Raw genomic sequence first — 13,392 nt, 5'->3', positions numbered from 1 at the left:
GTCCTGGGATCCTGCCCCACATTGGGTTCTCTGCTCGGCGGGGAGCCTGAATCTCCCTCTCTCTCTGCCTGCTGCTCTGCCTACTTGTGGTATCTCTCTCTCTCTCTGTCAAATAAATAAATAAAATCGTAAAAAATTAAAAAGGTCAATTATTTTTTCTTAGTATTCAAATCAGGAATTTTGCAGTGTTTGACTTTTTATTTTGAAATTGGACTTTTAAATGATTATTATACCATATTGCAATAATTATCTAGGTTAAATGTAGCCTTCACCTCTTTTGGTACTATAATTAGTAAAATCATGTCAACTCCTAGGATGGAAGAGTATTAGGAAAACAATTGGCAAGTCATTTGTTTTCGGCTTCACTTTCCTTTTAACTGAACAAATGGGCAATTTACGAAAAGAAAATATATACATACTTGAAGAAAAGCTATAAAATTAATGATGATCTTACTGCCAAAAACTAATAAATACAATTATAATATTTTGTATTATATTACCAGTTATATAACTGGTATTATAATACCAGTAACTATTATTATTCTCAATATTTTAAAAAACATATTGACCCATTTAACCCTCATAAAAAGCTTTGAGGCACAGACTCAAAATTTACAGTCCTATTTCACAGCAAAGAAACAGAGTAACAGGAAGGTTCAGGCAGCTTGTTCTCAGTAACAGACCTACTAACAGACAGCCAGGCTTCCAAGTTCAGAGATCTGGGTTTTAGATGACTGCTTGTTACCCGTGATTCTCCATTGCTGGAACCTCATTTTTACATGATGTATATCATGAACATTAAAGAACCAATTGGTTCAGTGTATGTAAATCCACGTGATAAATACTATAGAAGCTGTGAAAGTGACTAATTTCACACAGACTTATAACCCCAAAGTATCTTCTTCATATTTTAACATTTTAATATCTTAATACTGTCTACCAAGTTAACCAGCTATCAGAAAAAAAAAATTGAAAAATGAGTTTCATTGTAAATGTGAGAAGTATGCCCTAAATTGAGTTCAATAGAAAATGTAATGATACCATTATGGTTAGATTAGACCCTGAATTGTCTTACTTCCATCACTTCAATATTCCACCATTCAAAGTATTTTCTAATAATCTTAAGGTCAATATTAATTGAAATTCAAATGGAACAAAATAGGATTTTTATGGAATTTATTATGCACACTGTCATGTATCAGTTAACAGAATCAATGGAGATCTAGCTACAAAATTAACAAGTTCGTGTTTGAAATTGACGCTTGGAGATTTTATCAGAATGAGATGTAGCTTTATTTTGCTCCACGTCTTCACTACTGCCATTTTGGGAGAGCTACTAATCTAACCTTTTTTTTTTTTTAATTGCACATGTATAGCTTCATGGTAAGAACAGAACTGATGTTAATTAAGACACTACATTTGAATAAATTCCAAACCTAAAAAGTATAATTTGAATATATCTTGACTTCTATGTTGAAGACAGCGTTGCAATATTTAATAAAAGCTATTATATAGTGCTTTATAAGTAACACATATACAGAGTTATTATATCAAGCCATGATTCAAAACAACTCTTCCTGAAAGTTTCACAAAACATATTCAGTTCACGCTCTCAATTTCAAGTTATTGATGATCACCCTCTTCACTCAAAGTACACAAAAGTTTACATATTTGCATTTTTAGGAGACAGAAAAGTAGAGGTTCACAGTGCTACTTCTACAGTATTTAACTAAGAGGTCATCCTGGATATTACATAACTATTGCAGAGTCATTCTTGCTATCTTTGTAATCCAATCCTGCATCTTCCTGGGTCTACAGAATACATATCACAGGTTCCATTGTACTCACTATTTTTCACTGATGGGAATTCATTCACAGACAAGTGAACACAATAAGCTCTTTTTCAAGCCTTGAGCCATAAAAAATGTCCCATGTATAATCTTCCATGCTTTCTACCCATTACAGCAGGTTGGAACGGAGAAGACGGTTTGCCAGTGACATTGTGGAAGGTGATTCGAAGAGCACACAAAAGCCCATTTTTTAAAAATTTATTTATTTTTTCAGCGTAACAGTATTCATTGTTTTTGCAAAACACCCAGTGCTCCATGCAATACGTGCCCTCCCTATTACCCACCACCTGGTTCCCCCAACCTCCCACCCCTGACCCTTCAAAACCCTCAGGTTGTTTTTCAGAGTCCATAGTCTCTTATGGTTCACCTCCCCTTCCAATTTCCCTCAACTTCCTTCTCCTCTCCATCTCCCAATGTCCTCCATGTCATTTGTTATGCTCCACAAATAAGTGAAACCATATAATACTTGACTTTCTCTGCTTGACTTCTTTCACTCAGCATAATCACTTCCAGTCCCGTCCATGTTGCTACAAAAGTTGGGTAACTCATCCTTTTTTTTCTTTTTTTAATAAACATATAATGTATTTTTATCCCCAGGGGTACAGGTCTGTGAATCGCCAGGTTTACACACTTCACAGCACTCACCATAGCACATACCCTCCCCAATGTCCATAACCCCCTCCGCCTCTCCCAACCCCACCTCCCCCCAGCAACTCCCAGTTTGTTTTGTGAGATTAGGAGTCATTTATGGTTTGTCTCCCTCCCAATCCCATCTTGTTTTATTTATTCTTCTCCTATCCCCCTAATCCCCCATGTTGCATCCTCATATCAGGGAGATCATATGATAGTTGTTTTTCTCTGATTGACTTATTTCACTAAGCATGATACCCTCTAGTTCCATCCATGTCGTCGCAAATGTCAAGATTTCATTTCTTTTGATGGCTGCATAGTATTCCATTGTGTATATATACCACCTCTTCTTTATCCATTCATCTGTGGATGGACATCTAGGTTCTTTCCGTAGTTTGGCTATTGTAGGCATTGCTGCTATAAACATTTGGGTGCACATGCCCCTTAGGATCACTATGTTTGTATCTTTAAGGTAAATACCCAGTAGTGCAATTGCTGGGTCATAGGGTAGTTCTATTTTCAACATTTTGAGGAACCTCCATGCTGTTTTCCAGAGTGGTTGCACCAGCTTGCATTCCCACCAACAGTGGAGGAGGATTCCTCTTTCTCCGCATCCTCGCCAGCATCTGTCATTTCCTGACTTGTTAATTTTAGCCATTCTGACTGGTGTGAGGTGATATCTCATTGTGGTTTTGATTTGTATTTCCCTGATGCCGAGTGACGTGGAGCACTTTTTCATGTGTCTGTTGGCCATCTGGATGTCTTCTTTGCAGAAATGTCTGTTCATGTCCTCTGCCCATTTCTTGATTGGATTGTTTGTACTTTGGGTGTTGAGTTTGCTAAGTTCCTTATAGATTTTGGACACTAGCCCTTTATCTGATATGTCGTTTGCAAATATCTTCTCCCATTCTGTCAGTTGTCTTTTGGTTTTGTTAACCGTTTCCTTTGCTGTGCAAAAGCTTTTGATCTTGATGAAGTCCCAATAGTTCATTTTTGCCCTTGCTTTCCTTGCCTTTGCCGTTGTTCCTAGGAAGATGTTACTGCGGCAAAAGCCCATTTTTAAATATTCCCAGGATGTTTTGAGCCAGTTGTTACACTTGAATTTCAGCAGCTTGAAATTTGCCACTGTGAGAGTATTTATACCAGAGACATCAGCAAATACTGCATAGTAGTGCTTGGTGCTTTCCCCTCCTTATTTGGAGAGATGGGATTCCAGCATACTAATACCCCAAAAATGTTTGTCATCACCTTGGGAAAGTAACAGAGCCAAAATTGAAAAAGAACTTCGTCTGATTCACTCCTACAGAAAGAAGCCACCTGATGAGCAATACCTCTATTAGATAGCTGTGTCTGCGGGAAATAGGGTATTTGAGTTTGCTCAGGACGCTTTCTGCGCCCATTTTCCCACTGAATTAATAGTGCCCCCCTCTCATTTGCAGACGGGTCTTCATTTGAGTGACAGCAACTATATAGCAAGTTCAAAACCGAACATATCTTGAATTAAGCCACTGAAAATTTGAGTGTCAAATTATCTGTCACTATCTGCTAGTCATATTTTAAACAATACAGTAGCTCACTCTCCTTTATTTTACAATGAAGAAACTATTTGATCTTCATAACATTTTAGGAAGAAAAGCAATGATCTGATGTTCTCACTTCCACATATGTGTAAAGGCAAAGAAAGTAAACTTGACACAGTGATGGTGGCAGAGAATTATAACTTCTCTTGACTTGGAATCCAAGGCTATTGACAATAGTCATCTCTAAATTTGCAACAATCTTCTGAATATAGTATGTGATTTGGGGACCATGGTAACTTCCTTCAGGACAATATTTCAATTTGTATTTTCTCAGCACACAGCAACTGGAAAGAGGGTAAGATGGTCCAGAGGTACCCTGGATGACCATTTAAAATTTATTTAACACAGTTGTTATGTGTCCTGGGGGTATTTTTTTTTCAATCAAAACTATAGCTGTTGCTTCAAAATGTTAACAAATTAAAGCCATTTGGCTTCACATCAAATCCATCATCCTTATGTTTTTGTTTTTTTTTTTTGCCTCTAGCAAGAATGGTATGGAGAGGCCTCCGACTAAAATAAATACTGCTTTCTCCAAAATCAATTGGTATTATATCTAGATTGACTTTAGGCATGCAAACTCATGCCTGCATGTAAACACAAAATCCACACCCAAGCCTCTTATAAAAAAGCCTGTAGATTTGAGATGCTGGGTGAACACTTATTCAACAACAGGGTTCCTACTGTCCATCTTCTTTCTGGATTATTTTCACTGACTGGTTCTGTTCAGACTCCTAACCTTAATGTCATTCCCTTATAGTCACACTCAGTCAAAATCCTCAACAATTTGTTTCCATTCTACATTTTAAAATTAACATTTAAATTCAACATGTGCTTTTCATTTAATTTAGTTCTCATAGAAAGCATATAAAGTTGATGTGGTTAATATCACCATTAATGAAGAAACTGAGGTACAGAGAAGTAAAATACCTACAATCTTTTTTTTTAGGCTACTGGTTATTATAGTTATCAAAAATTTTAGGCAGGTTATAAAGTATCTTCAATTTTGAAAAGAATAGATATAGCTTAACTTTAAAACATTTTGGAAAACAGAGAACTAGAACTTCTATTTTTTTTATGAGATCACGAAACTTTAGGTATTGGACATGGATAACAAAAATAAATCTGATCAATATAAATGTCAAAATTCTGAGGAAAATATTATAATGCAAATCTAACAATGCTTGGGATACATGGGTATATGCAGTAAGATCATCTCAGGTATGTAAGAAGTATTTAATTTCAGAGCATTTAATGATATAATTCACTAGTTCAGCACATTAATGAAAAAATAACTTGTGATTATGTCTGGAGTTACAGAAGAGGATTTAACTAGATCAATTTTTGTTTTGTTTAGTTCAAGATGTGTTTTGTATTTTTATCTTTCTACACTGTCTATCATTCAACTTAAGACAGCTCCACAAATAAAAAGGGTACAATTAGGTGGGAAAATGGACACAACAACTGTCCTCAGCAATTCTGGGTACCCTGTTCTCACTGGCCTAACAGTCCAATATAGTTCTGTTTTTTTTTTTAAACTCACATTTGTGACAAAAACATTATTATATACTATATAAACAAGCAAAAACCTCACATACAGAAAATAGTTTTTTAGCAAATCAGAGTTGTAGGGGATTTACCTAGCTTTATGAAGGGTATTTACCTGAAACCTTTAGCATGGAAACTATTATTTCATACCAGGAACATTTTAAAGTCAGACAACAAGAATCAAAGAGTGTGTGGAGAAGTCATAACTCTCAAACACTGATAGACAGTAAAATCACTTTAGAGAACAACAGTTTATCAGTGTCTAATAAACTTCAAAATATGCATACACTAGGATTCAGCGATTTTAGTTCTAGATGTTAGAGAATCCTTCATAGGGCCGCAAGGATACAAAGGATATATGCATGATTTTGAATAAAGAAACACAGGTGGAAATAAATCCATAGCTGATGGACATGCATATTTTGGTATATTCTTATAATATATTACTATTCAATGAATGAATTTGATTATATTCAACTACAGGTATAAGCCTCCAAAACATACATGTAATTGTAAAGATTAAGTTCTATCCCTCAAAAACCATGCTACTGAATACTTACATCATAATAAAAATACTATGGCTACAAGGTATGGCACAATAATTTGGACACAAAAACATGTAGTCAAAACAAAGAACTGGACCAGAAAGATACAACCAACTAAAAATAGTAACTACTACTGGTGAGGGAAGTTGAGAAAGAACTAACTTTTTATTTCATGTCTATGTCATAAAAAAACAACAACAACAAAACAAAAAAAAAAAATTTGAAGTCACTATGACCAAATAGCACTATTTACTATTTCCTGATAGAGAATTTTTACGTAAAATAAATTTGTGCTGTGAGTGATCCTAACAATTAGCTAAGTCCCTTGTTTTTCAAGTATGGAGAAGAAACTCAAGAGATACAGACTATGATTACAAAGATAGATGACAGCAGAACTAGAAAAAAATCCAGGTTTTCAGACTCTAATTTAGTGTTCTTTCCATAAAATTACACTGACTTCAATCAGACAGATTTTATGTGGCATTTTATTTTGATTCAACAGAAACATTTTTACCTCGACTCAGATTTTTTTCTCCTGATTAAATACTCCCTATATATCTTTGTCTTGTTTGCATCAGTCTATTCTAGAGTAACTTGTTTACAGTTCTGTCTTTCCCACTTTCAAAGTTCCTGGATGTAACAGACATCTCCTTGTCATTTTTTAAACTCTCCATTCATAGTGTCCTCTGCACAAAAGGCATTCTATGTGCGTGTGCTTGAAGAACTGAATGCATTGATCATTTTTTCAGTAAGCTGAGCATACGTTTTAAATATCTGTTATATGTCATATTCTGTGTTATGGATGGGGATAACAGTCATACAAAAATGGATGAAGGTTGTAACACTAAATTCAATGTAAAGTCTAAGAGTTAGATGCTCTTCTCTTGGCATTTGTCTTCAAGTTTTTATGACCATTTCTAACCTATTTTGATAGAAATAATTTCAAACTCACAGGAACAATACATAGTGCTGGGTATTTTTTGTTTGTTGTTGTTGTTTGTCAGAGTGATGAGCTAAAGCGAAGTGAGGTATTGGCATGATTGCCCCTCAAATAATCAATTTGTTTTTGCTTATTTTACAGCATGAAAAATCACAGAGCAGCAGAGAAAAGTTAGTCAATATGAAAATGAAATCCTTCATGCCCTTTTCTCTATAAGCTCCTTTAAAAATATTTATAAAGTATATAAAAAAGAGATACAACACTGAAGTACTTTTTAAAATGTTTCACATGGGAATTGTCTCTGAGTAAGAGGGAATAAATGCAATGATGAAACCTGGACAGAGCACATACAACAACCATTTAAGGAATGTGAGAAGACCAGAATTTGATGTACACCCTCAAATAACTGACTTGTCTTTTTTGATTTTTTTTTTATTTTTTCTTTTAGTAGCCATGATCTCTACTCCAGGAGGTATCCAGTTCTGGCTCAAAAAGAGGCAAATAGTTTTCTAATGGTCAAAGAACATAGGTGAAATACTTCCAGTTTTCTTTTCTTTTTTTACGTTCTCTCATACCTCAACCCTAAAACAATCCTCTAGCAATGGTGGCACCAAACAGTGGCAGAAATAGGAGCCTGCAGAAAGCTGAAATTCTAACAAGCATCACCTTCCTTCATATTAAGAAAACCTGTGGTCTCAAAAACATGGGACAAAGCTCCATTACTTTTTCCTCTCTCTATATATATCATTCTAATTGATAACCCCAAATACAGTCACAATTATGGCAAATGTGTGATAAACCTGGAAAATAAAGTTCCAGGTTTTCTGGGTAAAGCACAAAAAAGAAGCTCAAAGAAGCAAGAATACCGAGGAGATAAAAAGAAACGTTATGAAAATGATTCCATAGTCGTTTATGAATTTTGAACCTTACATCTAAGCTCTACTTGCATGGATCTGTTCTTGAAAGCACCCTATTGTCTTTGAAATTTGAACAATGGAATAGATCACCACCAACACTCATACTGGCCAGTGAGTGGTCCATCCAAGGAACAAATATGTCCAACTTCATAATAATTTTAGAAGTGGAACCAACCTTGAAATACAGCCCACTGAAGACTTGTGGCCTAACCAGTTCAAGTGTCTGCTAAAAAAAAAAAAAAGGTAAAATGAAATTATTATTTCCCATAGTATTTAAACAAGACCTGGATTCTCATAACCAATTGTTCAAAAAGTTCAAGAGACAAATTAAAATTACTTGGCAAACAAAGAAACAATGGATAATGCTTAAAAAACATAGATGTGGGATTATCTGAAAAAGACTTTAGAGCAACTAATATCAGTATCCTTCAATATTTCAGAATGAATGCCCTCAAAACAGAAAAAAAAATCTGAGCTAAAAAAAGGGTAGAGGGGGAGAAAGAGATTTAGCCAGAATCAAATAGAAATTTTGTCAAACTTATTATTAAAATATAGGCAATAAAAGAAAGCATCTGTGAACCTGAAGGTAGGTCAATACAAATGATTCACTCAGAACTAAGAGAAAAGAGATAGAAAAGAATAAAATTGTGAAACATTTACAAAAAGCCTAGTATTCATGTCCTTATAGTCTGAGAAAAGAAAAACTGCAGTGTGAAAAGAAAACTTTTAAGAAATAATAAGTGAAAACTTCACAATTTAGTGAAGGACACAAATTACAATTTCAGTTGGGTAAACCCCAACCTGGTACACCATAAAGTAGTCCATGATGAAACACAAAGAACTGCTAGTAATTGCAGACAAAGAAAAAATCTTGAGGACAAAACAAGGGAAAATGACGTGTTACCTTCAAGAAAACAATGATTTAAATGGATTTTAGTTTCTCATTAGAAACCATGGAGCCCAATAGAAATGGGATATTTTCGAAGTGTTGGAAGACAATATCAACCAAGAATTGCATACCCAGCAAAGATGTTTCAAAAGATGAAAGTCAAATAAAGATATTCTGAGATGAAAGAAGTCTAAACTCTATAAACTCAATCTAAAAGAATGGCTAAGGTAATTTTTCCAGCAGATGTAAAATAGTAAAAGAAATTGGAAAATTCAGCAATCAATGAGGAACACAGAAACAATAAGTATTTGGTAAATATCATAGAATATTATTCTTGTTTTAAGTTTTATGTTTTTAATGGTTAAAAGCAACCAGTATCAAATTGCTTTAATGGAATTTGTAATATAGAAATGATTCCTGTAAGAGAAAGATAGTATAAGTATCCAGTGTAAATTTTTATATTTCACATGAAATGACAAAATATTGATGAAATAGACTATAACATTTTGATAACTAATTTTTAATTGCTAGAAAAACCACCAAAATATGTGAGGAGAAATAATATATAAACTAAAATATTAAAATGTTATCCAAATAACTAAAAGGAGGCAGAGAAAGGGGAAACAAGGCATTGAAAACAGATTAAAAAAGATAAAATTTTAAAAAGACAGATCTAAACATATTAACAATTATATTAAATGTAATTTTAAAACATCATTTAAATATAGAGACTGTCATATAGAGAACTGATTTTAAAATGACCACAATATATATTGCATGCAAGAAATTCACTTAACTGCAATGATATAGATAGGTTCAAAGTTAAAAAAAAAAATTCAGACCAAATCAGAAGAAAGCTATAGTTACTATGAAAGTTATGTATAATACACCTCAGAGCACAGAAAATTACCAGGGATGAAAATGGACATTATATAATGATAAAAAAATCAAATCTCAAAAGATACAAAACTGTTTTAAATGTGCATGCAAATGAGTTTCAAAATGTGTGCAACAAAAACAGAAGTAAGGAGGAGGAATGATAAGTCCTCAAAAATATTTCAACAAAAACTCAGCCATTACTGTTTAATACTTCAATACTTCTCTCCCAGTAATCAGTAAATAATTACTGTTGAGTATTTCAATACTTCTTTCCCAGTAATCAATAGAAATAAGAAAAAAAAATTCAGTAAGGTACAGAAGAACTGAATAATACTACAAATAAATGGACTATAACTGATATTTATTTAAGGCTGGATACACATCTAACTGAGTATTAAAAATTCACCCAGATGGATAATAATCTTGGTCAAAAAACAATCTTACTAAATATATAGTAATTTAAATCATACAAATCATGTTCTCTAACCATAATGGGATTAGACTGGACACAAAATCACAAAGATAGAAGGGAAATAGGCACACACAAAAAAATTCTGATTAAACACACTTTTAAGTAATCCATGGATCAAAGCAGCATCCTGAAGGGACATGACATATTTTTAACTTAGTAAAAATGAAAATGCAACTTACCAAATTTGTAGGCTTCAGCTAAAGCAATACTAAGAGAACTATGTGTATTAAATACCTATATTTAAAAAGTCTCAACTAATCTAAGATTCTATATTTAAGGGCAAAATATACATAAAACAGAAGAAAATAAAAGGCAAAAATACATGACAAAGAAAATCAGTGAACCCAATAAAACTGGTTATAAGATCAGTAAATTTGATAAATCTGAAGCAACATTGACAAGGAAAAAAGAAGACACAAATTACTAGCATCAGAAATGAAGGATATCACTACAGATACTATGGACATTAAATGATTATTAGGGAATACTACCAACAACTCTATGCAGTTAGTTCAACAACTCAGCCAAAACTCACACAACACGAAATAGGTAACTTAAATAGTCCTGTAATTATTAAAGAGGCTAAATGTGTATGAATGTATAGTGAAAAAGTCTGAAATAGAAATTTCTAGGCTCCTGTAATTATTAAAGAGGCTAAATGTGTATGAATGTGAAGTGAAAAAATCTGAAATAGAAATTTCTAGGCTCAAATGTTCTTACTGGTCAATTCTGCTAAGCATTTGAAAATTTGAAGAAGTAACACCCATTTACACAATCTCATTCATAAAAGAGAAAAAGGAACACCATAAGAGACCTTCATTACTCTGACTCTGTAACTATATAAAAACAGTACAAAAAAAAATCCTACAACAATGTTATCTCACAATATGAAAATAAACTTCAATTAAATCTTCCAACGTAACCCTTCAAAAAATATCAGCAAATCTTATCCAGAAGTAGCCATAACTAATTGTGGTTTATCCTGGAAATGTGAAGCTGATTCAATACTTAGACATCAATCCATGTAATCTACGATATTAAGAGTCCAAAGAAAATAAGCTACATAATTACGTCAACTGATGCATAAATAACCATTCATGGGTAAGTCTCTCAGCAAATTAAGAATACAGAGGAATTTCCTAAATCTGATCTACAAAACCAGAGCTAGTTCATATTCAATACTGAAAGACTAAATGTTTTCCTCTTAACACCAGAATCAAGGCCTGGAGGCTCATACAAATTTATTCAACATTGTCTATAAATCCTTAACGGTCAATTATGTAGGAAAAGGAAAGATGGGAAGATTGAATAAGAAGTAGTAAAGTGGTCCCTATTTACAGATGCCATGATTTTCAACATAGAAATCTCAAGAATTTTACAAAACTATTTCCAGAATGAGTTCAGTATAGTTGTACTGTGCAAGAAAACAAAAATTGTGCCCTATATTCTAGCAATGAATACTTAGTAAACTAAAATTACAAAAACAAGATCATTTACAGTACCTCTAAAAATTAAATTGTATTTTTCCTCATTTAGGTCTTGTATATATCCAATTAGATTTATGCCTCAAGTAATTCATTTTGGGAGCAATATATCAACTGTATTGTATTTTTATTTTCAAACTCCATTTATTCATTACTGGCATATAGGAAAGCAATTTACTTTTGTGTATTAACTTTGTGTTCTGCAACCTTGCTATAATTGTTTATTAATTCCAGGAGATTTTTGTCAATTTTTCCAGATTTTGTATGTAGGTGATTACACAGCCTGTGAACATGGAAAAGTTTAATTCTTCCTTCTCATATGCATACCTTCTATTTCCTTTTTTGTCTTATTTCAGTACCTAGAATTTCCAGTATGATGTTAAAAAAGTGTTCAGAAGGGAACTTCCTTGTCTTTAATTCCTGATTACAGTGAGAAAGTTTCCAGCTTCTCACTACTAAATATGATATTACCTGTAGTTTTGCTGATATTCTTTGTCAAGTTAAAGAGGGTCTTCTGTAGTCCTAGTTTACTGAGATTTTATCATGAATTGGTGGATTTTGTTCAGTGCTTTTTGTATAAAAATATTTTTGTATGTATTATATATGTATGATCATTGAATTATATTAGATGTAGTCATTGATTTCATCTTCAACCTGTTCTGATAGATTACATTATTTGATTTTTGAATGTTTAACCAGTCCTGTATGTATGGAATAAACCTCACTTGGTCCTAGTGTATAATTCATTTGATAGGTTATTTTGATGAGGATTTTTTTCATCTGTTTATGAGATATGAGACTATGAGATATTAGTCTAGTTTTCTTTCCTTCAAATGTCTTGTGATTTTATTCTTACAATTTTATTAATAATGCATAAATGGTTAATGGACAGGCATTACCAATCAGAATGAACTATGTTAGTGACCCTGTGGGGAAAGTATTTTCTATTCTCTTTGACATATGTATGTTCATGAGGAGGTTAAAATATCTTGGATCCCAAGTTTAAACAGTAAATCTAATTTATAAAATCTGCCATTTTCTCTAAATTTTTTTTTCTTTAAGAGATGGTATATTGTTTTATTTTTTTCTAGTTCGTGTTTCTTTAATTACAGGTTAGGAAATTTTGTGTTTGTATGCTTGTTCATATGCAAACATGCACATGTGAGTTTATAGGCCATTTGTGTTCCTTCTCATGCATTTCTTGTTTTTGACCATTGACAAATTCTTCACATATTGAGGGAGTTAATTATTTTTTTATTATCATATAATGTAGTATTTGTTTCAGGGGTACAGGTCTGTGATTCATCATTCTTACAAAATTCACTGTGCTCACCATAGCACAAACCCTCCCAATGTCTATCACCCAGCTACCCCATCCCTACCATCCACCTCCCCTCCAGCAACTCTCAGTTTGTTTTCCTATGATTAAGAGTATCTTACGGTTGGTCTCCCTCTCTGGTTTCGGTCTTTCATTTTTCCCTCTCTTCCCCAATGATCCTCTGCCTTTGTTGCTCAAATTCCTCATATCAGTGAGATGATAGCTGTCTTTCTCTGACTTATTTTGTTTAGCATAATACCCTCTAGTTCCACTCACGTCATTGCAAATGGCAAGATTTCAGTTTTTTGATGGCTGCACAGTATTCCACTGTGTGTGTGTGTGT

Source organism: Meles meles, chromosome 15 (assembly GCF_922984935.1).
Source record: "Meles meles chromosome 15, mMelMel3.1 paternal haplotype, whole genome shotgun sequence".
Lineage (NCBI taxonomy): Eukaryota > Metazoa > Chordata > Mammalia > Carnivora > Mustelidae > Meles > Meles meles.
This window is presented reverse-complemented; position numbering follows the sequence as displayed.